The sequence below is a fragment of the Phyllobates terribilis genome, unplaced genomic scaffold (assembly GCF_046119375.1).
Source record: "Phyllobates terribilis strain yellow unplaced genomic scaffold, ASM4611937v1 Scaffold_34__1_contigs__length_13252353, whole genome shotgun sequence".
Classification (NCBI taxonomy): domain Eukaryota; kingdom Metazoa; phylum Chordata; class Amphibia; order Anura; family Dendrobatidae; genus Phyllobates; species Phyllobates terribilis.
Window position 1 is genome coordinate 3,577,606 of NW_027362794.1, and position 26,450 is coordinate 3,604,055.

The 26,450-nt window shown below is 45.5% G+C and overlaps 16 non-coding genes across 16 annotated transcripts; all 16 read left to right on the forward strand.

Annotated features, from left to right (window-relative positions):
- Window positions 1-688: 688 nt before the first annotated feature.
- On the forward strand, window positions 689-879 carry LOC141180662 (U2 spliceosomal RNA). The gene has a single exon (XR_012256310.1). It is a non-coding gene; the product is annotated as a U2 spliceosomal RNA (small nuclear RNA).
- Window positions 880-2,003: 1,124 nt separating this feature from the next.
- Window positions 2,004-2,194, forward strand: LOC141181713 (U2 spliceosomal RNA). The gene has a single exon (XR_012257264.1). It is a non-coding gene; the product is annotated as a U2 spliceosomal RNA (small nuclear RNA).
- A 1,119-nt stretch (window positions 2,195-3,313) lies between these two features.
- LOC141180663 (U2 spliceosomal RNA) lies at window positions 3,314-3,504 on the forward strand. Its single transcript, XR_012256311.1, has one exon. It is a non-coding gene; the product is annotated as a U2 spliceosomal RNA (small nuclear RNA).
- A 1,121-nt stretch (window positions 3,505-4,625) lies between these two features.
- On the forward strand, window positions 4,626-4,816 carry LOC141181667 (U2 spliceosomal RNA). The gene has a single exon (XR_012257222.1). It is a non-coding gene; the product is annotated as a U2 spliceosomal RNA (small nuclear RNA).
- Window positions 4,817-5,937: 1,121 nt separating this feature from the next.
- On the forward strand, window positions 5,938-6,128 carry LOC141180665 (U2 spliceosomal RNA). The gene has a single exon (XR_012256313.1). It is a non-coding gene; the product is annotated as a U2 spliceosomal RNA (small nuclear RNA).
- A 1,120-nt stretch (window positions 6,129-7,248) lies between these two features.
- LOC141180666 (U2 spliceosomal RNA) lies at window positions 7,249-7,439 on the forward strand. Its single transcript, XR_012256314.1, has one exon. It is a non-coding gene; the product is annotated as a U2 spliceosomal RNA (small nuclear RNA).
- Window positions 7,440-8,562: 1,123 nt separating this feature from the next.
- LOC141180667 (U2 spliceosomal RNA) lies at window positions 8,563-8,753 on the forward strand. The gene has a single exon (XR_012256315.1). It is a non-coding gene; the product is annotated as a U2 spliceosomal RNA (small nuclear RNA).
- Window positions 8,754-9,875: 1,122 nt separating this feature from the next.
- LOC141180668 (U2 spliceosomal RNA) lies at window positions 9,876-10,066 on the forward strand. The gene has a single exon (XR_012256316.1). It is a non-coding gene; the product is annotated as a U2 spliceosomal RNA (small nuclear RNA).
- A 1,121-nt stretch (window positions 10,067-11,187) lies between these two features.
- On the forward strand, window positions 11,188-11,378 carry LOC141180669 (U2 spliceosomal RNA). The gene has a single exon (XR_012256317.1). It is a non-coding gene; the product is annotated as a U2 spliceosomal RNA (small nuclear RNA).
- A 1,122-nt stretch (window positions 11,379-12,500) lies between these two features.
- Window positions 12,501-12,691, forward strand: LOC141181567 (U2 spliceosomal RNA). The gene has a single exon (XR_012257131.1). It is a non-coding gene; the product is annotated as a U2 spliceosomal RNA (small nuclear RNA).
- Window positions 12,692-13,810: 1,119 nt separating this feature from the next.
- LOC141180671 (U2 spliceosomal RNA) lies at window positions 13,811-14,001 on the forward strand. Its single transcript, XR_012256318.1, has one exon. It is a non-coding gene; the product is annotated as a U2 spliceosomal RNA (small nuclear RNA).
- Window positions 14,002-15,120: 1,119 nt separating this feature from the next.
- Window positions 15,121-15,311, forward strand: LOC141181711 (U2 spliceosomal RNA). The gene has a single exon (XR_012257262.1). It is a non-coding gene; the product is annotated as a U2 spliceosomal RNA (small nuclear RNA).
- Window positions 15,312-16,425: 1,114 nt separating this feature from the next.
- LOC141181628 (U2 spliceosomal RNA) lies at window positions 16,426-16,616 on the forward strand. Its single transcript, XR_012257187.1, has one exon. It is a non-coding gene; the product is annotated as a U2 spliceosomal RNA (small nuclear RNA).
- A 1,122-nt stretch (window positions 16,617-17,738) lies between these two features.
- Window positions 17,739-17,929, forward strand: LOC141180672 (U2 spliceosomal RNA). Its single transcript, XR_012256319.1, has one exon. It is a non-coding gene; the product is annotated as a U2 spliceosomal RNA (small nuclear RNA).
- A 1,120-nt stretch (window positions 17,930-19,049) lies between these two features.
- On the forward strand, window positions 19,050-19,240 carry LOC141180673 (U2 spliceosomal RNA). The gene has a single exon (XR_012256320.1). It is a non-coding gene; the product is annotated as a U2 spliceosomal RNA (small nuclear RNA).
- Window positions 19,241-20,358: 1,118 nt separating this feature from the next.
- On the forward strand, window positions 20,359-20,549 carry LOC141182257 (U2 spliceosomal RNA). The gene has a single exon (XR_012257641.1). It is a non-coding gene; the product is annotated as a U2 spliceosomal RNA (small nuclear RNA).
- The last annotated feature ends 5,901 nt before the right edge of the window (window positions 20,550-26,450 follow it).

Below are 26,450 nucleotides of genomic sequence, written 5' to 3' on the forward strand. Positions count from 1 at the left end.
TGAGCTGGTTACTCTGCTGCGCTTAAAATTTATTTTTTGGTTTGCTACAATGCCTTTTCTGAAACGTTGTCTCCCTCTGCTGGAACACTGACTTCTTTCATTTAATGCCTGCAGACTATAAAAGAGAAACCAACCCAAAAAGTTTGGTTGATTAGTCTGTGGCATTCTTTTAAACTGTTGCTTATGGCGGTCTCTGTGAGCTTCTCAGTGACATTCAGCCATCCAGGTATCCCGCCTGCAGTAGACGGAATGTGGCAATGGAACGCTTGCTGCGCGTGTCATAATAGGCTCTGAGCCTTTATATACCTGCGCACAGCAGCAGCCACCTTCAGTCTGCTGCTGGACAGCCAGCAGCAGCAGCAGGAGAGGTAATTAATCAGCAACCCTCCTGCTAAGGGTAGACAGCTGCTCGTTCCACCCCCCCCCCCGCCTTAATTGGTTCTCCTCCCTTCCAACGGTGTTGAGGCGGGTGGGAACAGCCGGGGGTTGAGGGTACTGTGCTAAAAGAGGTGGAGTTATGCAGATCTAAAACGCGTGGATTGCAACAGCAGCAAGCCGAAAAGTGCAGGCATGTGAGGGATCTAGAGGTTGACAGCATGTCTTCTTAACGGGAGTCCAGGTGGCAATCTCCACAAATGGACTTTTCAGAATCCTTGGGTGGCACCGTAGTCGGAAACCAATTCTGGTTATCGCTTCTCGGCCTTTTGGCTAAGATCAAGTGTAGTATCTGTTCTTATCAGTTTAATATCTGATACGTCCCCTATCTGGGGACCATATATTAAATGGATTTTTAGAACAGGGAGATGGAAAAAGAGCTTGCTCTGTCCACTCCACGCATTGACCTGGTATTGCAGTATCTCCAGGACCGGTGCACCCCTTCTTTAATGCAGTTTCTAAAATCAGAAAGAATTGAATTCAATGCTTTTTGTTCATTTGGCTTGTTTGTCGGATTTTGGGATGGACTCTTTGGCTTTGCTTTTCTTCTCCTCATTGGATTTTTCATGTTAAAAGTTGCCGAAGCCAGATGACAAGCTCATTTTGGTTCAACTTCAGCAACTGTGCATTGCATTGCCATGTAATGTAATGCAATGCTATCTATCTAGCTCTCCCTCTATACTTCCTTTTGGATAAACAGACATATTAGGCAAGCATTTTGGAGCTTTCACCTAAATAACTACAGGTGGTGAGATAAGCTGCACAATATAATTGACCTTTCAGTATATTGTTGCACACACACCATCTATTTAGCAAATGCCCTTGTTATCAACAGCAGCCTTTTAAACTCACCTGAGCTAACAGGTATGTGAGCTGGTTACTCTGCTGCGCTTAAAATTTCTTTTTTGGTTTGCTACAATGCCTTTTCTGAAACGTTGTCTCCCTCTGCTGGAACACTGACTTCTTTCATTTAATGCCTGCAGACTATAAAAGAGAAACCAACCCAAAAAGTTTGGTTGATTAGTCTGTGGCATTCTCTTAAACTGTTGCTTATGGCGGTCTCTGTGAGCTTCTCAGTGACATTCAGCCATCCAGGTATCCCGCCTGCAGTAGACGGAATGTGGCAATGGAACGCTGGCTGCGCGTGTCATAATAGGCTCTGAGCCTTTATATACCTGCGCACAGCAGCAGCCACCTTCAGTCTGCTGCTGGACAGCCAGCAGCAGCAGCAGCAGCAGGAGGAGAGGTAATTAATCAGCAACCCTCCTGCTAAGGGTAGACAGCTGCTCGTTCCACCCCCCCCCCCCCGCCTTAATTGGTTCTCCTCCCTTCCAACGGTGTTGAGGCGGGTGGGAACAGCCGGGGGTTGAGGGTACTGTGCTAAAAGAGGTGGAGTTATGCAGATCTAAAACGCGTGGATTGCAGCAGCAGCAAGCCGAAAAGTGCAGGCATGTGAGGGATCTAGAGGTTGACAGCATGTCTTCTTAACGGGAGTCCAGGTGGCCATCTCCACAAATGGACTTTTCAGAATCCTTGGGTGGCACAGTAGTCGGAAACCAATTCTGGTTATCGCTTCTCGGCCTTTTGGCTAAGATCAAGTGTAGTATCTGCTCTTATCAGTTTAATATCTGATACGTCCCCTATCTGGGGACCATATATTAAATGGATTTTTAGAACAGGGAGATGGAAAAAGAGCTTGCTCTGTCCACTCCACGCATTGACCTGGTATTGCAGTATCTCCAGGACCGGTGCACCCCTTCTTTAATGCAGTTTCTAAAATCAGAAAGAATTGAATTCAATGCTTTTTGTTCATTTGGCTTGTTTGTCGGATTTTGGGATGGACTCTTTGGCTTTGCTTTTCTTCTCCTCATTGGATTTTTCATGTTAAAAGTTGCAGAAGCCAGATGACAAGCTCATTTTGGTTCAACTTCAGCAACTGTGCATTGCATTGCCATGTAATGTAATGCAATGCTATCTATCTAGCTCTCCCTCTATACTTCCTTTTGGATAAACAGACATATTAGGCAAGCATTTTGGAGCTTTCACCTAAATAACTACAGGTGGTGAGATAAGCTGCACAATATAATTGACCTTTCAGTATATTGTTGCACACACACCATCTATTTAGCAAATGCCCTTGTTATCAACAGCAGCCTTTTAAACTCACCTGAGCTAACAGGTATGTGAGCTGGTTACTCTGCTGCGCTTAAAATTTATTTTTTGGTTTGCTACAATGCCTTTTCTGAAACGTTGTCTCCCTCTGCTGGAACACTGACTTCTTTCATTTAATGCCTGCAGACTATAAAAGAGAAACCAACCCAAAAAGTTTGGTTGATTAGTCTGTGGCATTCTTTTAAACTGTTGCTTATGGCGGTCTCTGTGAGCTTCTCAGTGACATTCAGCCATCCAGGTATCCCGCCTGCAGTAGACGGAATGTGGCAATGGAACGCTGGCTGCGCGTGTCATAATAGGCTCTGAGCCTTTATATACCTGCGCACAGCAGCAGCCACCTTCAGTCTGCTGCTGGACAGCCAGCAGCAGCAGCAGCAGCAGGAGAGGTAATTAATCAGCAACCCTCCTGCTAAGGGTAGACAGCTGCTCGTTCCACCCCCCCCCCCGCCTTAATTGGTTCTCCTCCCTTCCAACGGTGTTGAGGCGGGTGGGAACAGCCGGGGGTTGAGGGTACTGTGCTAAAAGAGGTGGAGTTATGCAGATCTAAAACGCGTGGATTGCAACAGCAGCAAGCCGAAAAGTGCAGGCATGTGAGGGATCTAGAGGTTGACAGCATGTCTTCTTAACGGGAGTCCAGGTGGCAATCTCCACAAATGGACTTTTCAGAATCCTTGGGTGGCACCGTAGTCGGAAACCAATTCTGGTTATCGCTTCTCGGCCTTTTGGCTAAGATCAAGTGTAGTATCTGTTCTTATCAGTTTAATATCTGATACGTCCCCTATCTGGGGACCATATATTAAATGGATTTTTAGAACAGGGAGATGGAAAAAGAGCTTGCTCTGTCCACTCCACGCATTGACCTGGTATTGCAGTATCTCCAGGACCGGTGCACCCCTTCTTTAATGCAGTTTCTAAAATCAGAAAGAATTGAATTCAATGCTTTTTGTTCATTTGGCTTGTTTGTCGGATTTTGGGATGGACTCTTTGGCTTTGCTTTTCTTCTCCTCATTGGATTTTTCATGTTAAAAGTTGCCGAAGCCAGATGACAAGCTCATTTTGGTTCAACTTCAGCAACTGTGCATTGCATTGCCATGTAATGTAATGCAATGCTATCTATCTAGCTCTCCCTCTATACTTCCTTTTGGATAAACAGACATATTAGGCAAGCATTTTGGAGCTTTCACCTAAATAACTACAGGTGGTGAGATAAGCTGCACAATATAATTGACCTTTCAGTATATTGTTGCACACACACCATCTATTTAGCAAATGCCCTTGTTATCAACAGCAGCCTTTTAAACTCACCTGAGCTAACAGGTATGTGAGCTGGTTACTCTGCTGCGCTTAAAATTTCTTTTTTGGTTTGCTACAATGCCTTTTCTGAAACGTTGTCTCCCTCTGCTGGAACACTGACTTCTTTCATTTAATGCCTGCAGACTATAAAAGAGAAACCAACCCAAAAAGTTTGGTTGATTAGTCTGTGGCATTCTCTTAAACTGTTGCTTATGGCGGTCTCTGTGAGCTTCTCAGTGACATTCAGCCATCCAGGTATCCCGCCTGCAGTAGACGGAATGTGGCAATGGAACGCTGGCTGCGCGTGTCATAATAGGCTCTGAGCCTTTATATACCTGCGCACAGCAGCAGCCACCTTCAGTCTGCTGCTGGACAGCCAGCAGCAGCAGCAGCAGCAGGAGGAGAGGTAATTAATCAGCAACCCTCCTGCTAAGGGTAGACAGCTGCTCGTTCCACCCCCCCCCCGCCTTAATTGGTTCTCCTCCCTTCCAACGGTGTTGAGGCGGGTGGGAACAGCCGGGGGTTGAGGGTACTGTGCTAAAAGAGGTGGAGTTATGCAGATCTAAAACGCGTGGATTGCAGCAGCAGCAAGCCGAAAAGTGCAGGCATGTGAGGGATCTAGAGGTTGACAGCATGTCTTCTTAACGGGAGTCCAGGTGGCCATCTCCACAAATGGACTTTTCAGAATCCTTGGGTGGCACCGTAGTCGGAAACCAATTCTGGTTATCGCTTCTCGGCCTTTTGGCTAAGATCAAGTGTAGCATCTGTTCTTATCAGTTTAATATCTGATACGTCCCCTATCTGGGGACCATATATTAAATGGATTTTTAGAACAGGGAGATGGAAAAAGAGCTTGCTCTGTCCACTCCACGCATTGACCTGGTATTGCAGTATCTCCAGGACCGGTGCACCCCTTCTTTAATGCAGTTTCTAAAATCAGAAAGAATTGAATTCAATGCTTTTTGTTCATTTGGCTTGTTTGTCGGATTTTGGGATGGACTCTTCGGCTTTGCTTTTCTTCTCCTCATTGGATTTTTCATGTTAAAAGTTGCAGAAGCCAGATGACAAGCTCATTTTGGTTCAACTTCAGCAACTGTGCATTGCATTGCCATGTAATGTAATGCAATGCTATCTATCTAGCTCTCCCTCTATACTTCCTTTTGGATAAACAGACATATTAGGCAAGCATTTTGGAGCTTTCACCTAAATAACTACAGGTGGTGAGATAAGCTGCACAATATAATTGACCTTTCAGTATATTGTTGCACACACACCATCTATTTAGCAAATGCCCTTGTTATCAACAGCAGCCTTTTAAACTCACCTGAGCTAACAGGTATGTGAGCTGGTTACTCTGCTGCGCTTAAAATTTCTTTTTTGGTTTGCTACAATGCCTTTTCTGAAACGTTGTCTCCCTCTGCTGGAACACTGACTTCTTTCATTTAATGCCTGCAGACTATAAAAGAGAAACCAACCCAAAAAGTTTGGTTGATTAGTCTGTGGCATTCTTTTAAACTGTTGCTTATGGCGGTCTCTGTGAGCTTCTCAGTGACATTCAGCCATCCAGGTATCCCGCCTGCAGTAGACGGAATGTGGCAATGGAACGCTGGCTGCGCGTGTCATAATAGGCTCTGAGCCTTTATATACCTGCGCACAGCAGCAGCCACCTTCAGTCTGCTGCTGGACAGCCAGCAGCAGCAGCAGCAGCAGGAGAGGTAATTAATCAGCAACCCTCCTGCTAAGGGTAGACAGCTGCTCGTTCCCCCCCCCCCCCCCCGCCTTAATTGGTTCTCCTCCCTTCCAACGGTGTTGAGGCGGGTGGGAACAGCCGGGGGTTGAGGGTACTGTGCTAAAAGAGGTGGAGTTATGCAGATCTAAAACGCGTGGATTGCAGCAGCAGCAAGCCGAAAAGTGCAGGCATGTGAGGGATCTAGAGGTTGACAGCATGTCTTCTTAACGGGAGTCCAGGTGGCCATCTCCACAAATGGACTTTTCAGAATCCTTGGGTGGCACCGTAGTCGGAAACCAATTCTGGTTATCGCTTCTCGGCCTTTTGGCTAAGATCAAGTGTAGTATCTGTTCTTATCAGTTTAATATCTGATACGTCCCCTATCTGGGGACCATATATTAAATGGATTTTTAGAACAGGGAGATGGAAAAAGAGCTTGCTCTGTCCACTCCACGCATTGACCTGGTATTGCAGTATCTCCAGGACCGGTGCACCCCTTCTTTAATGCAGTTTCTAAAATCAGAAAGAATTGAATTCAATGCTTTTTGTTCATTTTGCTTGTTTGTCGGATTTTGGGATGGACTCTTTGGCTTTGCTTTTCTTCTCCTCATTGGATTTTTCATGTTAAAAGTTGCAGAAGCCAGATGACAAGCTCATTTTGGTTCAACTTCAGCAACTGTGCATTGCATTGCCATGTAATGTAATGCAATGCTATCTATCTAGCTCTCCCTCTATACTTCCTTTTGGATAAACAGACATATTAGGCAAGCATTTTGGAGCTTTCACCTAAATAACTACAGGTGGTGAGATAAGCTGCACAATATAATTGACCTTTCAGTATATTGTTGCACACACACCATCTATTTAGCAAATGCCCTTGTTATCAACAGCAGCCTTTTAAACTCACCTGAGCTAACAGGTATGTGAGCTGGTTACTCTGCTGCGCTTAAAATTTCTTTTTTGGTTTGCTACAATGCCTTTTCTGAAACGTTGTCTCCCTCTGCTGGAACACTGACTTCTTTCATTTAATGCCTGCAGACTATAAAAGAGAAACCAACCCAAAAAGTTTGGTTGATTAGTCTGTGGCATTCTTTTAAACTGTTGCTTATGGCGGTCTCTGTGAGCTTCTCAGTGACATTCAGCCATCCAGGTATCCCGCCTGCAGTAGACGGAATGTGGCAATGGAACGCTGGCTGCGCGTGTCATAATAGGCTCTGAGCCTTTATATACCTGCGCACAGCAGCAGCCACCTTCAGTCTGCTGCTGGACAGCCAGCAGCAGCAGCAGCAGCAGGAGAGGTAATTAATCAGCAACCCTCCTGCTAAGGGTAGACAGCTGCTCGTTTCACCCCCCCCCCCCGCCTTAATTGGTTCTCCTCCCTTCCAACGGTGTTGAGGCGGGTGGGAACAGCCGGGGGTTGAGGGTACTGTGCTAAAAGAGGTGGAGTTATGCAGATCTAAAACGCGTGGATTGCAGCAGCAGCAAGCCGAAAAGTGCAGGCATGTGAGGGATCTAGAGGTTGACAGCATGTCTTCTTAACGGGAGTCCAGGTGGCCATCTCCACAAATGGACTTTTCAGAATCCTTGGGTGGCACCGTAGTCGGAAACCAATTCTGGTTATCGCTTCTCGGCCTTTTGGCTAAGATCAAGTGTAGTATCTGTTCTTATCAGTTTAATATCTGATACGTCCCCTATCTGGGGACCATATATTAAATGGATTTTTAGAACAGGGAGATGGAAAAAGAGCTTGCTCTGTCCACTCCACGCATTGACCTGGTATTGCAGTATCTCCAGGACCGGTGCACCCCTTCTTTAATGCAGTTTCTAAAATCAGAAAGAATTGAATTCAATGCTTTTTGTTCATTTGGCTTGTTTGTCGGATTTTGGGATGGACTCTTTGGCTTTGCTTTTCTTCTCCTCATTGGATTTTTCATGTTAAAAGTTGCAGAAGCCAGATGACAAGCTCATTTTGGTTCAACTTCAGCAACTGTGCATTGCATTGCCATGTAATGTAATGCAATGCTATCTATCTAGCTCTCCCTCTATACTTCCTTTTGGATAAACAGACATATTAGGCAAGCATTTTGGAGCTTTCACCTAAATAACTACAGGTGGTGAGATAAGCTGCACAATATAATTGACCTTTCAGTATATTGTTGCACACACACCATCTATTTAGCAAATGCCCTTGTTATCAACAGCAGCCTTTTAAACTCACCTGAGCTAACAGTTATGTGAGCTGGTTACTCTGCTGCGCTTAAAATTTCTTTTTTGGTTTGCTACAATGCCTTTTCTGAAACGTTGTCTCCCTCTGCTGGAACACTGACTTCTTTCATTTAATGCCTGCAGACTATAAAAGAGAAACCAACCCAAAAAGTTTGGTTGATTAGTCTGTGGCATTCTTTTAAACTGTTGCTTATGGCGGTCTCTGTGAGCTTCTCAGTGACATTCAGCCATCCAGGTATCCCGCCTGCAGTAGACGGAATGTGGCAATGGAACGCTGGCTGCGCGTGTCATAATAGGCTCTGAGCCTTTATATACCTGCGCACAGCAGCAGCCACCTTCAGTCTGCTGCTGGACAGCCAGCAGCAGCAGCAGCAGCAGGAGAGGTAATTAATCAGCAACCCTCCTGCTAAGGGTAGACAGCTGCTCGTTCCACCCCCCCCCCCCCCCGCCTTAATTGGTTCTCCTCCCTTCCAACGGTGTTGAGGCGGGTGGGAACAGCCGGGGGTTGAGGGTACTGTGCTAAAAGAGGTGGAGTTATGCAGATCTAAAACGCGTGGATTGCAGCAGCAGCAAGCCGAAAAGTGCAGGCATGTGAGGGATCTAGAGGTTGACAGCATGTCTTCTTAACGGGAGTCCAGGTGGCCATCTCCACAAATGGACTTTTCAGAATCCTTGGGTGGCACCGTAGTCGGAAACCAATTCTGGTTATCGCTTCTCGGCCTTTTGGCTAAGATCAAGTGTAGTATCTGTTCTTATCAGTTTAATATCTGATACGTCCCCTATCTGGGGACCATATATTAAATGGATTTTTAGAACAGGGAGATGGAAAAAGAGCTTGCTCTGTCCACTCCACGCATTGACCTGGTATTGCAGTATCTCCAGGACCGGTGCACCCCTTCTTTAATGCAGTTTCTAAAATCAGAAAGAATTGAATTCAATGCTTTTTGTTCATTTTGCTTGTTTGTCGGATTTTGGGATGGACTCTTTGGCTTTGCTTTTCTTCTCCTCATTGGATTTTTCATGTTAAAAGTTGCAGAAGCCAGATGACAAGCTCATTTTGGTTCAACTTCAGCAACTGTGCATTGCATTGCCATGTAATGTAATGCAATGCTATCTATCTAGCTCTCCCTCTATACTTCCTTTTGGATAAACAGACATATTAGGCAAGCATTTTGGAGCTTTCACCTAAATAACTACAGGTGGTGAGATAAGCTGCACAATATAATTGACCTTTCAGTATATTGTTGCACACACACCATCTATTTAGCAAATGCCCTTGTTATCAACAGCAGCCTTTTAAACTCACCTGAGCTAACAGGTATGTGAGCTGGTTACTCTGCTGCGCTTAAAATTTCTTTTTTGGTTTGCTACAATGCCTTTTCTGAAACGTTGTCTCCCTCTGCTGGAACACTGACTTCTTTCATTTAATGCCTGCAGACTATAAAAGAGAAACCAACCCAAAAAGTTTGGTTGATTAGTCTGTGGCATTCTTTTAAACTGTTGCTTATGGCGGTCTCTGTGAGCTTCTCAGTGACATTCAGCCATCCAGGTATCCCGCCTGCAGTAGACGGAATGTGGCAATGGAACGCTGGCTGCGCGTGTCATAATAGGCTCTGAGCCTTTATATACCTGCGCACAGCAGCAGCCACCTTCAGTCTGCTGCTGGACAGCCAGCAGCAGCAGCAGCAGCAGGAGAGGTAATTAATCAGCAACCCTCCTGATAAGGGTAGACAGCTGCTCGTTCCACCCCCCCCCCCCCCGCCTTAATTGGTTCTCCTCCCTTCCAACGGTGTTGAGGCGGGTGGGAACAGCCGGGGGTTGAGGGTACTGTGCTAAAAGAGGTGGAGTTATGCAGATCTAAAACGCGTGGATTGCAGCAGCAGCAAGCCGAAAAGTGCAGGCATGTGAGGGATCTAGAGGTTGACAGCATGTCTTCTTAACGGGAGTCCAGGTGGCCATCTCCACAAATGGACTTTTCAGAATCCTTGGGTGGCACCGTAGTCGGAAACCAATTCTGGTTATCGCTTCTCGGCCTTTTGGCTAAGATCAAGTGTAGTATCTGTTCTTATCAGTTTAATATCTGATACGTCCCCTATCTGGGGACCATATATTAAATGGATTTTTAGAACAGGGAGATGGAAAAAGAGCTTGCTCTGTCCACTCCACGCATTGACCTGGTATTGCAGTATCTCCAGGACCGGTGCACCCCTTCTTTAATGCAGTTTCTAAAATCAGAAAGAATTGAATTCAATGCTTTTTGTTCATTTGGCTTGTTTGTCGGATTTTGGGATGGACTCTTTGGCTTTGCTTTTCTTCTCCTCATTGGATTTTTCATGTTAAAAGTTGCAGAAGCCAGATGACAAGCTCATTTTGGTTCAACTTCAGCAACTGTGCATTGCATTGCCATGTAATGTAATGCAATGCTATCTATCTAGCTCTCCCTCTATACTTCCTTTTGGATAAACAGACATATTAGGCAAGCATTTTGGAGCTTTCACCTAAATAACTACAGGTGGTGAGATAAGCTGCACAATATAATTGACCTTTCAGTATATTGTTGCACACACACCATCTATTTAGCAAATGCCCTTGTTATCAACAGCAGCCTTTTAAACTCACCTGAGCTAACAGGTATGTGAGCTGGTTACTCTGCTGCGCTTAAAATTTCTTTTTTGGTTTGCTACAATGCCTTTTCTGAAACGTTGTCTCCCTCTGCTGGAACACTGACTTCTTTCATTTAATGCCTGCAGACTATAAAAGAGAAACCAACCCAAAAAGTTTGGTTGATTAGTCTGTGGCATTCTTTTAAACTGTTGCTTATGGCGGTCTCTGTGAGCTTCTCAGTGACATTCAGCCATCCAGGTATCCCGCCTGCAGTAGACGGAATGTGGCAATGGAACGCTGGCTGCGCGTGTCATAATAGGCTCTGAGCCTTTATATACCTGCGCACAGCAGCAGCCACCTTCAGTCTGCTGCTGGACAGCCAGCAGCAGCAGCAGCAGCAGGAGAGGTAATTAATCAGCAACCCTCCTGCTAAGGGTAGACAGCTGCTCGTTCCACCCCCCCCCCCCCGCCTTAATTGGTTCTTCTCCCTTCCAACGGTGTTGAGGCGGGTGGGAACAGCCGGGGGTTGAGGGTACTGTGCTAAAAGAGGTGGAGTTATGCAGATCTAAAACGCGTGGATTGCAGCAGCAGCAAGCCGAAAAGTGCAGGCATGTGAGGGATCTAGAGGTTGACAGCATGTCTTCTTAACGGGAGTCCAGGTGGCCATCTCCACAAATGGACTTTTCAGAATCCTTGGGTGGCACCGTAGTCGGAAACCAATTCTGGTTATCGCTTCTCGGCCTTTTGGCTAAGATCAAGTGTAGTATCTGTTCTTATCAGTTTAATATCTGATACGTCCCCTATCTGGGGACCATATATTAAATGGATTTTTAGAACAGGGAGATGGAAAAAGAGCTTGCTCTGTCCACTCCACGCATTGACCTGGTATTGCAGTATCTCCAGGACCGGTGCACCCCTTCTTTAATGCAGTTTCTAAAATCAGAAAGAATTGAATTCAATGCTTTTTGTTCATTTGGCTTGTTTGTCGGAGTTTGGGATGGACTCTTTGGCTTTGCTTTTCTTCTCCTCATTGGATTTTTCATGTTAAAAGTTGCAGAAGCCAGATGACAAGCTCATTTTGGTTCAACTTCAGCAACTGTGCATTGCATTGCCATGTAATGTAATGCAATGCTATCTATCTAGCTCTCCCTCTATACTTCCTTTTGGATAAACAGACATATTAGGCAAGCATTTTGGAGCTTTCACCTAAATAACTACAGGTGGTGAGATAAGCTGCACAATATAATTGACCTTTCAGTATATTGTTGCACACACACCATCTATTTAGCAAATGCCCTTGTAATCAACAGCAGCCTTTTAAACTCACCTGAGCTAACAGGTATGTGAGCTGGTTACTCTGCTGCGCTTAAAATTTCTTTTTTGGTTTGCTACAATGCCTTTTCTGAAACGTTGTCTCCCTCTGCTGGAACACTGACTTCTTTCATTTAATGCCTGCAGACTATAAAAGAGAAACCAACCCAAACAGTTTGGTTGATTAGTCTGTGGCATTCTTTTAAACTGTTGCTTATGGCGGTCTCTGTGAGCTTCTCAGTGACATTCAGCCATCCAGGTATCCCGCCTGCAGTAGACGGAATGTGGCAATGGAACGCTGGCTGCGCGTGTCATAATAGGCTCTGAGCCTTTATATACCTGCGCACAGCAGCAGCCACCTTCAGTCTGCTGCTGGACAGCCAGCAGCAGCAGCAGCAGCAGGAGAGGTAATTAATCAGCAACCCTCCTGCTAAGGGTAGACAGCTGCTCGTTCCACCCCCCCCCCCCCCGCCTTAATTGGTTCTCCTCCCTTCCAACGGTGTTGAGGCGGGTGGGAACAGCCGGGGGTTGAGGGTACTGTGCTAAAAGAGGTGGAGTTATGCAGATCTAAAACGCGTGGATTGCAGCAGCAGCAAGCCGAAAAGTGCAGGCATGTGAGGGATCTAGAGGTTGACAGCATGTCTTCTTAACGGGAGTCCAGGTGGCCATCTCCACAAATGGACTTTTCAGAATCCTTGGGTGGCACCGTAGTCGGAAACCAATTCTGGTTATCGCTTCTCGGCCTTTTGGCTAAGATCAAGTGTAGTATCTGTTCTTATCAGTTTAATATCTGATACGTCCCCTATCTGGGGACCATATATTAAATGGATTTTTAGAACAGGGAGATGGAAAAAGAGCTTGCTCTGTCCACTCCACGCATTGACCTGGCATTGCAGTATCTCCAGGACCGGTGCACCCCTTCTTTAATGCAGTTTCTAAAATCAGAAAGAATTGAATTCAATGCTTTTTGTTCATTTGGCTTGTTTGTCGGATTTTGGGATGGACTCTTTGGCTTTGCTTTTCTTCTCCTCATTGGATTTTTCATGTTAAAAGTTGCAGAAGCCAGATGACAAGCTCATTTTGGTTCAACTTCAGCAACTGTGCATTGCATTGCCATGTAATGTAATGCAATGCTATCTATCTAGCTCTCCCTCTATTCTTCCTTTTGGATAAACAGACATATTAGGCAAGCATTTTGGAGCTTTCACCTAAATAACTACAGGTGGTGAGATAAGCTGCACAATATAATTGACCTTTCAGTATATTGTTGCACACACACCATCTATTTAGCAAATGCCCTTGTTATCAACAGCAGCCTTTTAAACTCACCTGAGCTAACAGGTATGTGAGCTGGTTACTCTGCTGCGCTTAAAATTTCTTTTTTGGTTTGCTACAATGCCTTTTATGAAACGTTGTCTCCCTCTGCTGGAACACTGACTTCTTTCATTTAATGCCTGCAGACTATAAAAGAGAAACCAACCCAAAAAGTTTGGTTGATTAGTCTGTGGCATTCTTTTAAACTGTTGCTTATGGCGGTCTCTGTGAGCTTCTCAGTGACATTCAGCCATCCAGGTATCCCGCCTGCAGTAGACGGAATGTGGCAATGGAACGCTGGCTGCGCGTGTCATAATAGGCTCTGAGCCTTTATATACCTGCGCACAGCAGCAGCCACCTTCAGTCTGCTGCTGGACAGCCAGCAGCAGCAGCAGCAGCAGGAGAGGTAATTAATCAGCAACCCTCCTGCTAAGGGTAGACAGCTGCTCGTTCCACCCCCCCCCCCGCCTTAATTGGTTCTCCTCCCTTCCAACGGTGTTGAGGCGGGTGGGAACAGCCGGGGGTTGAGGGTACTGTGCTAAAAGAGGTGGAGTTATGCAGATCTAAAACGCGTGGATTGCAGCAGCAGCAAGCCGAAAAGTGCAGGCATGTGAGGGATCTAGAGGTTGACAGCATGTCTTCTTAACGGGAGTCCAGGTGGCCATCTCCACAAATGGACTTTTCAGAATCCTTGGGTGGCACCGTAGTCGGAAACCAATTCTGGTTATCGCTTCTCGGCCTTTTGGCTAAGATCAAGTGTAGTATCTGTTCTTATCAGTTTAATATCTGATACGTCCCCTATCTGGGGACCATATATTAAATGGATTTTTAGAACAGGGAGATGGAAAAAGAGCTTGCTCTGTCCACTCCACGCATTGACCTGGTATTGCAGTATCTCCAGGACCGGTGCACCCCTTCTTTAATGCAGTTTCTAAAATCAGAAAGAATTGAATTCAATGCTTTTTGTTCATTTGGCTTGTTTGTCGGATTTTGGGATGGACTCTTTGGCTTTGCTTTTCTTCTCCTCATTGGATTTTTCATGTTAAAAGTTGCAGAAGCCAGATGACAAGCTCATTTTGGTTCAACTTCAGCAACTGTGCATTGCATTGCCATGTAATGTAATGCAATGCTATCTATCTAGCTCTCCCTCTATACTTCCTTTTGGATAAACAGACATATTAGGCAAGCATTTTGGAGCTTTCACCTAAATAACTACAGGTGGTGAGATAAGCTGCACAATATAATTGACCTTTCAGTATATTGTTGCACACACACCATCTATTTAGCAAATGCCCTTGTTATCAACAGCAGCCTTTTAAACTCACCTGAGCTAACAGGTATGTGAGCTGGTTACTCTGCTGCGCTTAAAATTTCTTTTTTGGTTTGCTACAATGCCTTTTCTGAAACGTTGTCTCCCTCTGCTGGAACACTGACTTCTTTCATTTAATGCCTGCAGACTATAAAAGAGGAACCAACCCAAAAAGTTTGGTTGATTAGTCTGTGGCATTCTTTTAAACTGTTGCTTATGGCGGTCTCTGTGAGCTTCTCAGTGACATTCAGCCATCCAGGTATCCCGCCTGCAGTAGACGGAATGTGGCAATGGAACGCTGGCTGCGCGTGTCATAATAGGCTCTGAGCCTTTATATACCTGCGCACAGCAGCAGCCACCTTCAGTCTGCTGCTGGACAGCCAGCAGCAGCAGCAGCAGCAGGAGAGGTAATTAATCAGCAACCCTCCTGCTAAGGGTAGACAGCTGCTCGTTCCACCCCCCCCCCCGCCTTAATTGGTTCTCCTCCCTTCCAACGGTGTTGAGGCGGGTGGGAACAGCCAGGGGTTGAGGGTACTGTGCTAAAAGAGGTGGAGTTATGCAGATCTAAAACGCGTGGATTGCAGCAGCAGCAAGCCGAAAAGTGCAGGCATGTGAGGGATCTAGAGGTTGACAGCATGTCTTCTTAACGGGAGTCCAGGTGGCCATCTCCACAAATGGACTTTTCAGAATCCTTGGGTGGCACCGTAGTCGGAAACCAATTCTGGTTATCGCTTCTCGGCCTCTTGGCTAAGATCAAGTGTAGTATCTGTTCTTATCAGTTTAATATCTGATACGTCCCCTATCTGGGGACCATATATTAAATGGATTTTTAGAACAGGGAGATGGAAAAAGAGCTTGCTCTGTCCACTCCACGCATTGACCTGGTATTTCAGTATCTCCAGGACCGGTGCACCCCTTCTTTAATGCAGTTTCTAAAATCAGAAAGAATTGAATTCAATGCTTTTTGTTCATTTGGCTTGTTTGTCGGATTTTGGGATGGACTCTTTGGCTTTGCTTTTCTTCTCCTCATTGGATTTTTCATGTTAAAAGTTGCAGAAGCCAGATGACAAGCTCATTTTGGTTCAAGTTCAGCAACTGTGCATTGCATTGCCATGTAATGTAATGCAATGCTATCTATCTAGCTCTCCCTCTATACTTCCTTTTGGATAAACAGACATATTAGGCAAGCATTTTGGAGCTTTCACCTAAATAACTACAGGTGGTGAGATAAGCTGCACAATATAATTGACCTTTCAGTATATTGTTGCACACACACCATCTATTTAGCAAATGCCCTTGTTATCAACAGCAGCCTTTTAAACTCACCTGAGCTAACAGGTATGTGAGCTGGTTACTCTGCTGCGCTTAAAATTTCTTTTTTGGTTTGCTACAATGCCTTTTCTGAAACGTTGTCTCCCTCTGCTGGAACACTGACTTCTTTCATTTAATGCCTGCAGACTATAAAAGAGAAACCAACCCAAAAAGTTTGGTTGATTAGTCTGTGGCATTCTTTTAAACTGTTGCTTATGGAGGTCTCTGTGAGCTTCTCAGTGACATTCAGCCATCCAGGTATCCCGCCTGCAGTAGACGGAATGTGGCAATGGAACGCTGGCTGCGCGTGTCATAATAGGCTCTGAGCCTTTATATACCTGCGCACAGCAGCAGCCACCTTCAGTCTGCTGCTGGACAGCCAGCAGCAGCAGCAGCAGGAGAGGTAATTAATCAGCAACCCTCCTGCTAAGGGTAGACAGCTGCTCGTTCCACCCCCCCCCGCCTTAATTGGTTCTCCTCCCTTCCAACGGTGTTGAGGCGGGTGGGAACAGCCGGGGGTTGAGGGTACTGTGCTAAAAGAGGTGGAGTTATGCAGATCTAAAACGCGTGGATTGCAGCAGCAGCAAGCCGAAAAGTGCAGGCATGTGAGGGATCTAGAGGTTGACAGCATGTCTTCTTAACGGGAGTCCAGGTGGCCATCTCCACAAATGGACTTTTCAGAATCCTTGGGTGGCACCGTAGTCGGAAACCAATTCTGGTTATCGCTTCTCGGCCTTTTGGCTAAGATCAAGTGTAGTATCTGTTCTTATCAGTTTAATATCTGATACGTCCCCTATCTGGGGACCATATATTAAATGGATTTTTAGAACAGGGAGATAGAAAAAGAGCTTGCTCTGTCCACTCCACGCATTGACCTGGTATTGCAGTATCTCCAGGACCGGTGCACCCCTTCTTTAATGCAGTTTCTAAAATCAGAAAGAATTGAATTCAATGCTTTTTGTTCATTTGGCTTGTTTGTCGGATTTTGGGATGGACTCTTTGGCTTTGCTTTTCTTCTCCTCATTGGATTTTTCATGTTAAAAGTTGCAGAAGCCAGATGACAAGCTTATTTTGGTTCAACTTCAGCAACTGTGCATTGCATTGCCATGTAATGTAATGCAATGCTATCTATCTAGCTCTCCCTCTATACTTCCTTTTGGATAAACAGACATATTAGGCAAGCATTTTGGAGCTTTCACCTAAATAACTACAGGTGGTGAGATAAGCTGCACAATATAATTGACCTTTCAGTATATTGTTGCACACACACCATCTATTTAGCAAATGCCCTTGTTATCAACAGCAGCCTTTTAAACTCACCTGAGCTAACAGGTATGTGAGCTGGTTACTCTGCTGCGCTTAAAATTTCTTTTTTGGTTTGCTACAATGCCTTTTCTGAAACGTTGTCTCCCTCTGCTGGAACACTGACTTCTTTCATTTAATGCCTGCAGACTATAAAAGAGAAACCAACCCAAAAAGTTTGGTTGATTAGTCTGTGGCATTCTTTTAAACTGTTGCTTATGGCGGTCTCTGTGAGCTTCTCAGTGACATTCAGCCATCCAGGTATCCCGCCTGCAGTAGACGGAATGTGGCAATGGAACGCTGGCTGCGCGTGTCATAATAGGCTCTGAGCCTTTATATACCTGCGCACAGCAGCAGCCACCTTCAGTCTGCTGCTGGACAGCCAGCAGCAGCAGCAGCAGCAGGAGAGGTAATTAATCAGCAACCCTCCTGCTAAGGGTAGACAGCTGCTCGTTCCACCCCCCCCCCCCCCGCCTTAATTGGTTCTCCTCCCTTCCAACGGTGTTGAGGCGGGTGGGAACAGCCGGGGGTTGAGGGTACTGTGCTGAAAGAGGTGGAGTTATGCAGATCTAAAACGCGTGGATTGCAGCAGCAGCAAGCCGAAAAGTGCAGGCATGTGAGGGATCTAGAGGTTGACAGCATGTCTTCTTAACGGGAGTCCAGGTGGCCATCTCCACAAATGGACTTTTCAGAATCCTTGGGTGGCACCGTAGTCGGAAACCAATTCTGGTTATCGCTTCTCGGCCTTTTGGCTAAGATCAAGTGTAGTATCTGTTCTTATCAGTTTAATATCTGATACGTCCCCTATCTGGGGACCATATATTAAATGGATTTTTAGAACAGGGAGATGGAAAAAGAGCTTGCTCTGTCCACTCCACGCATTGACCTGGTATTGCAGTATCTCCAGGACCGGTGCACCCCTTCTTTAATGCAGTTTCTAAAATCAGAAAGAATTGAATTCAATGCTTTTTGTTCATTTGGCTTGTTTGTCGGATTTTGGGATGGACTCTTTGGCTTTGCTTTTCTTCTCCTCATTGGATTTTTCATGTTAAAAGTTGCAGAAGCCAGATGACAAGCTCATTTTGGTTCAACTTCAGCAACTGTGCATTGCATTGCCATGTAATGTAATGCAATGCTATCTATCTAGCTCTCCCTCTATACTTCCTTTTGGATAAACAGACATATTAGGCAAGCATTTTGGAGCTTTCACCTAAATAACTACAGGTGGTGAGATAAGCTGCACAATATAATTGACCTTTCAGTATATTGTTGCACACACACCATCTATTTAGCAAATGCCCTTGTTATCAACAGCAGCCTTTTAAACTCACCTGAGCTAACAGGTATGTGAGCTGGTTACTCTGCTGTGCTTAAAATTTCTTTTTTGGTTTGCTACAATGCCTTTTCTGAAACGTTGTCTTCCTCTGCTGGAACACTGACTTCTTTCATTTAATGCCTGCAGACTATAAAAGAGAAACCAACCCAAAAAGTTTGGTTGATTAGTCTGTGGCATTCTTTTAAACTGTTGCTTATGGCGGTCTCTGTGAGCTTCTCAGTGACATTCAGCCATCCAGGTATCCCGCCTGCAGTAGACGGAATGTGGCAATGGAACGCTGGCTGCGCGTGTCATAATAGGCTCTGAGCCTTTATATACCTGCGCACAGCAGCAGCCACCTTCAGTCTGCTGCTGGACAGCCAGCAGCAGCAGCAGCAGCAGGAGAGGTAATTAATCAGCAACCCTCCTGCTAAGGGTAGACAGCTGCTCGTTCCACCCCCCCCCCCCGCCTTAATTGGTTCTCCTCCCTTCCAACGGTGTTGAGGCGGGTGGGAACAGCCGGGGGTTGAGGGTACTGTGCTAAAAGAGGTGGAGTTATGCAGATCTAAAACGCATGGATTGCAGCAGCAGCAAGCCGAAAAGTGCAGGCATGTGAGGGATCTAGAGGTTGACAGCATGTCTTCTTAATGGGAGTCCAGGTGGCCATCTCCACAAATGGACTTTTCAGAATCCTTGGGTGGCACCGTAGTCGGAAACCAATTCTGGTTATCGCTTCTCGGCCTTTTGGCTAAGATCAAGTGTAGTATCTGTTCTTATCAGTTTAATATCTGATACGTCCCCTATCTGGGGACCATATATTAAATGGATTTTTAGAACAGGGAGATGGAAAAAGAGCTTGCTCTGTCCACTCCACGCATTGACCTGGTATTGCAGTATCTCCAGGACCGGTGCACCCCTTCTTTAATGCAGTTTCTAAAATCAGAAAGAATTGAATTCAATGCTTTTTGTTCATTTGGCTTGTTTGTCGGATTTTGGGATGGACTCTTTGGCTTTGCTTTTCTTCTCCTCATTGGATTTTTCATGTTAAAAGTTGCAGAAGCCAGATGACAAGCTCATTTTGGTTCAACTTCAGCAACTGTGCATTGCATTGCCATGTAATGTAATGCAATGCTATCTATCTAGCTCTCCCTCTATACTTCCTTTTGGATAAACAGACATATTAGGCAAGCATTTTGGAGCTTTCACCTAAATAACTACAGGTGGTGAGATAAGCTGCACAATATAATTGACCTTTCAGTATATTGTTGCACACACACCATCTATTTAGCAAATGCCCTTGTTATCAACAGCAGCCTTTTAAACTCACCTGAGCTAACAGGTATGTGAGCTGGTTACTCTGCTGCGCTTAAAATTTCTTTTTTGGTTTGCTACAATGCCTTTTCTGAAACGTTGTCTTCCTCTGCTGGAACACTGACTTCTTTCATTTAATGCCTGCAGACTATAAAAGAGAAACCAACCCAAAAAGTTTGGTTGATTAGTCTGTGGCATTCTTTTAAACTGTTGCTTATGGCGGTCTCTGTGAGCTTCTCAGTGACATTCAGCCATCCAGGTATCCCGCCTGCAGTAGACGGAATGTGGCAATGGAACGCTGGCTGCGCGTGTCATAATAGGCTCTGAGCCTTTATATACCTGCGCACAGCAGCAGCCACCTTCAGTCTGCTGCTGGACAGCCAGCAGCAGCAGCAGCAGCAGGAGAGGTAATTAATCAGCAACCCTTCTGCTAAGGGTAGACAGCTGCTCGTTCCACCCCCCCCCCGCCTTAATTGGTTCTCCTCCCTTCCAACGGTGTTGAGGCGGGTGGGAACAGCCGGGGGTTGAGGGTACTGTGCTAAAAGAGGTGGAGTTATGCAGATCTAAAACGCATGGATTGCAGCAGCAGCAAGCCGAAAAGTGCAGGCATGTGAGGGATCTAGAGGTTGACAGCATGTCTTCTTAACGGGAGTCCAGGTGGCCATCTCCACAAATGGACTTTTCAGAATCCTTGGGTGGCACCGTAGTCGGAAACCAATTCTGGTTATCGCTTCTCGGCCTTTTGGCTAAGATCAAGTGTAGTATCTGTTCTTATCAGTTTAATATCTGATACGTCCCCTATCTGGGGACCATATATTAAATGGATTTTTAGAACAGGGAGATGGAAAAAGAGCTTGCTCTGTCCACTCCACGCATTGACCTGGTATTGCAGTATCTCCAGGAGCGGTGCACCCCTTCTTTAATGCAGTTTCTAAAATCAGAAAGAATTGAATTCAATGCTTTTTGTTCATTTGGCTTGTTTGTCGGATTTTGGGATGGACTCTTTGGCTTTGCTTTTCTTCTCCTCATTGGATTTTTCATGTTAAAAGTTGCAGAAGCCAGATGACAAGCTCATTTTGGTTCAACTTCAGCAACTGTGCATTGCATTGCCATGTAATGTAATGCAATGCTATCTATCTAGCTCTCCCTCTATACTTCCTTTTGGATAAACAGACATATTAGGCAAGCATTTTGGAGCTTTCACCTAAATAACTACAGGTGGTGAGATAAGCTGCACAATATAATTGACCTTTCAGTATATTGTTGCACACACACCATCTATTTAGCAAATGCCCTTGTTATCAACAGCAGCCTTTTAAACTCACCTGAGCTAACAGGTATGTGAGCTGGTTACTCTGCTGCGCTTAAAATTTCTTTTTTGGTTTGCTACAATGCCTTTTCTGAAACGTTGTCTCCCTCTGCTGGAACACTGACTTCTTTCATTTAATGCCTGCAGACTATAAAAGAGAAACCAACCCAAAAAGTTTTGTTGATTAGTCTGTGGCATTCTTTTAAACTGTTGCTTATGGCGGTCTCTGTGAGCTTCTCAGTGACATTCAGCCATCCAGGTATCCCGCCTGCAGTAGACGGAATGTGGCAATGGAACGCTGGCTGCGCGTGTCATAATAGGCTCTGAGCCTTTATATACCTGCGCACAGCAGCAGCCACCTTCAGTCTGCTGCTGGACAGCCAGCAGCAGCAGCAGCAGGAGAGGTAATTAATCAGCAACCCTCCTTCTAAGGGTAGACAGCTGCTCGTTCCACCCCCCCCCCACCCCCCGCCTTAATTGGTTCTCCTCCCTTCCAACGGTGTTGAGGCGGGTGGGAACAGCCGGGGGTTGAGGGTACTGTGCTAAAAGAGGTGGAGTTATGCAGATCTAAAACGCGTGGATTGCAGCAGCAGCAAGCCGAAAAGTGCAGGCATGTGAGGGATCTAGAGGTTGACAGCATGTCTTCTTAACGGGAGTCCAGGTGGCCATCTCCACAAATGGACTTTTCAGAATCCTTGGGTGGCACCGTAGTCGGAAACCAATTCTGGTTATCGCTTCTCGGCCTTTTGGCACGATCTATCAGGTTTACCTGTGTGGTCTTGCCTGTGAGGTGCTCTTGGTACCCTTTCTCTCGGCCTGGGGGGATCGTTCCTCTTCGGAGGGACTTAACCCCCCTGCTGCTATTGGGAGGAAGGATTAGTCCGGGAGCAACGGGAAGGGATCCCATGAAGGCTTGCGCCTTTCAGAGAGAAGAGTCTGTACGTTCCTGAGTGAAGGATGCCGGCAACGCTCACATATTCATCGGGTGATGCCCGGATGCGGAACACCGTGAGGATTGAAGTTGGAGCAGGATCGAGGACGGAGAAGAACTTGGACTACATCTGCCATAGGATTCTGCTTGGAGTTCTGGAGTTTCGGCGGGAAGACATATTCTGCTTCCAGGACAATGAGTACAAGGGGACTTACACCATCACCTTCAAGAGCCAGGGATGCTGTCACCAACTCGTACAAAAGGTAAATGAGAAAAACTACTTAGATGAATTGGATGGACTAACCTTTTGTCTCTTGTATGCCTATGACGAGATCCCTATCGTGGTGCATTTCCCGAACCCCTTTGTGGAAGCTGCAGACATCTCGACCTACCTTATCCGTTATTGTGATGATCTGAGATACCTGGGCACTGTGAAGAACGCGGTAGGCTTCTGGTGCGGCAAGAGGAGGTACATGGCCCGTCTAAAGAGGGACCCAAGCGGAGTGGGAGGAATGCTACACCCTCCCTCAACATTTGTGATCGGTAAGAGCAGAGGCTACTTATTTTACCCTGGAATGCCGGTATGTTGCAGGAACTGTGGACAAATGGGTCATACCCAAACGTCCTGCACGGGCAGGAAAGTAGACCGCTGCAATAATTGCAGCTGTTACGGACATTTAATGAAGGACTGTCCCGCTGGGAGGAAATGCAATCTTTGTGGTGAGGCGGGGCACATGTTCCGAGGATGCCCCAACAGGACCAGGACCAGGACCTACGCAGAAGCTGCATCTTCTGCAGCTGAGCCGATGCGCCCGCCGGTCTTCACTGGCGGGCCGGCGTCGGAGGGCGGTTCGAAGGGCGAGAAGGCTGGGATGGAGCAGGGAGCCGGAGGCCCCTCTGGGGCGGCCCCTGCATCGAAGTCCCTTAACGATGGGCGGACCTCGCATGGACCGGAGCGGAGGGGTCCTCCTTCTGGGAGGGTATCCTCCGTGTCGATGGTTCCCGATACCGATCCTGTTGTGCTGGAGGGTGGTGCCCCTGTGCGGTTGGCTACAGGGGACCACGCAGCGATGGCCTCAGGATCTTCCAGGGCGATTAGCCAGCCAGATGAGGGGGCTTTGCTTCTAGGTGGCGAACATCAGGGAATCTGTGTTGGTGATCTTATCCTGATGGACCAGTCTCTCCCCCTGGAGGAGGTGGAGGAAGAGGAGGACTGCACCAGTGACCTGGTGGAGTCTGCCCCGAAAAAGAGACGGAATGTCGAAGCCCCAGCGTCTCCTGGAATGTGGCTGGGAACCGTGACCTACGAGGGGGCAACCGCCAGCTCACAGAATATCGAGTCGTTTGGGTCCTCTAGCCCGGATGTTCTGGAGCAATTTGACATACAGGGCTTTGAGTCAGGTGTCCTCATGGAAGATCCACCACCCTGACCTATGAATGCCCACATTAAGACTTGTCTCACTGAATGTGAGGTCATTAAAGAGCCCAGTTCGTAGGGCTGCTCTATTTAAGTACTTAGAAACCACTGACTTTGACATATGTTTATTACAGGAATGCGGGATACAACATGCACTAAATTATAATGACATCAAGACAGATTGGAGACTGGGGCCCTCCATCTGGTCTGGCTCCAATGACAACAAGTCAGCGGGGGTGGGCTTCCTCTGTCGTGGGAGAAATATTACTATAAATACTGTCACAGAAATAGTACCAGGCAGAGTGGTTTTAGTGCATTTTAAATTTAATGGTTTTACCCTACGTGTAATGAATGTTTATGCTTCCCCTGATAAGCAAGAGAGAATTAATTTATTTGGGATATTGCCATTGTACTGTACTGGGTCATCTCCCCTGATCGTAGGGGGTGATTTTAATTGTCTTTGTGCTAGTGAACAACGAGCAGGGGGTGACCCTTTACGCAAATTGGATAAGTCATGTCATCTATTGAAAGATTTTATAACTGATTTTAAATTATGCGATGCGTGGAGGTCACTTCTGCCGACGGACCCTGGTTATACATGGTCCGGAAGAGGGGTGTCTTCCAGGATCGATTTTATTTTCCTATCAGATGATTTTAACCCTGTAAAATGTGTTTTAACATCAAATATATTTTCTGACCATAAGGGCTTGGAGGTGCATCTAGAATACCGGGATGAACAGAGGGTCAACAGGGGCCTCTGGCGTCTAAGTACTTACCTGCTGGAGGACCCTCTGATTCGACAAGACTTTGGTAAAGCCTATCAAGCCTGGCGGCGACAAAAACCTTCTGATGCCCCTATGGTAACCTGGTGGGAAAATTTGAAAAAAAAAGTCAGAATGTTTTTTATAAAAGCAGGGAGACGTAAAGCTAGAGAGAAAAAAAGATGTTTTAGTGATCTTAACACCAAACTGCAAACACTTTTTAAATTCAAAGAGCTAGGGGTGGAGGTGGGAGATGATATTGCTAGCCTAAAAACTGAAATCCAGAACTGCATAGACACAAAGGGGAAAGAGATTATTTTTAACTCTAGAGTGCAGCACTTGGAGGAGGGGGAGAAGTGCTCTCGCTTCTTCTTCAAAAAAGTCATGGATAAAAGAGAAGTGATCACAAATCTAGAGGGTAAAACATCTATGCAGGGAATGTTGAATGCTACTTTTAACTTTTATAAGCATCTTTTTAGTAAAAAGTGTATAGATGAGTCCTTTTTATCTGATGCTCTTAATGATCTCGATTTTAAGTTAAATTTTACAGACCAGGAGTTTTTAGAACGCGATATTGTTTTAGAGGAATTATTTTATGTTTTTAAAAGTTTCTCTAAGGGTAAAGCACCTGGGTGTGACGGACTACCTGTAGAATTTTACCTTACTTTTTGGGACATTTTAAAAGAGGACCTTTTTATGCTTTTTAAAGAAGTTTTTATTTCTGAACAGTTGCCATTTTCGTGGAGGAGAGGAGTGGTGTCTTTGATATATAAAAAAGGTGACCGCAGTACTCTAGCGAATTGGAGACCCATAACTCTCCTAAACGTTGATTACAAGGTACTTGCTAAGGTGGTTGCTGACCGGCTCAGGAGTGTCATTGCCAAACTAATCCAGCCTGAGCAGGTATGTAGTGTACCAGGCAGAAGTATTTCAGAGGTTTTAAACGTATTAAGGGATGTAATTTGGTATTCCAGAGACCGGGGTCAAAATGTAGCTCTTTTAGCCCTAGATTTTGAAAAAGCTTTCGATAGAGTCTCTCATAGATTTCTTTTTAGAGTTTTAAAAAGAATGGGTATCCCTAATATGCTTTTAAATTGTATTAAGATTTTATATAAAAATTGTTTTAGTCAAATTTCTCTTAATGGCTTTTTAACAGATGGAGTTCCCCTTGAGTCCGGAGTGAAGCAGGGATGCCCCTTGTCGCCCATCCTGTTCATCTGCGCCATGGAGCCCCTGCTGAGCGCAATAAGAAAAGACAAAGTGATTAGAGGGGTTCCTGTTCCTGGCGGAGGTGGCAGTGATGTGAGAGTCTTTGGCTACATGGATGACGTGACGGTTGTGTGCGTGTACCCTGCTTCCCTCCGGAGGGCGGTGTTGCGCATTGATTTTTTTTCCCAGGCATCCGGTTTTAAACTTAATTTAAATAAATCTGAATGTCTGACTTTGGGATCCTGGGACACCGCCCAACTCCCGCAGCTCACTATAAAACGAGACAATGTAAAAATTCTTGGAGTTGTTTTTAACGAGGAGAATGTGGGAACTCAAAGCTGGGAGAATGTCATAGAAAAAATGTCAAAGAAAATATCATTTTGGGGTTTGAGGTCCCTAACAATGGAGGGGAAAATTTTAATTATAAAATCAGTGTTGTTACCCCTCATACTGTATATAGCTATGGTGTACCCCCCCTCTGATGTTTTAATTAAAAAAATGACTAGGATGATCTTTATGTTTTTATGGAACTCCAAAATGGAAAAATTAAGGCGAGAAATAATGAGGAAGAATAAAATGAACGGCGGAAGGGATGTCCCCGACTTACATATTTATTTGTATTTAAATTATTTCTGCTTTTGTTTCAAACATTTTAATGGTAATAGTGCGCTAAGTTATTTTTTAAAATATACTTGTGGGATGATTTTTAAAAGATGGTTTAAGTTGTCGTTGAATTCCCCTGTTTTACTATGCCCCCCCAAACACCAAGCAATCTTAGAAAAGACTGTTCGATTTTATAGCCTTGGTGATTTTAATATGGACATTTTTAAAGACCGCAAGAAGCTTTTATCTTTTCTGAGGAGGAATGAAGATGTGACCCCCATAGTAAATTTCTCAGAAGAGAGGTCGAAGCAAGTTTGGAAGAATGTCTTCGGGAAATTCTTAGCAAATGGACATAAGGATATCGCATGGATGGTGGTCCACCAGTGCCTCCCCACCAGAGAGTTTCAACACAGGAGAGGCCTGGTGGCCAGAGCAAAATGCCCCAGAGACTCATGTGTTTATGACGAAACCACCTTGCACCTTATGTGGAATTGCCCATTTGCACAGGAACTTTGGCACAAAGTTGGGATTCTTTTAAAATGGACTTGCGGTTTAAGAGATTTTAACCATGAATATGTTTTATATGGC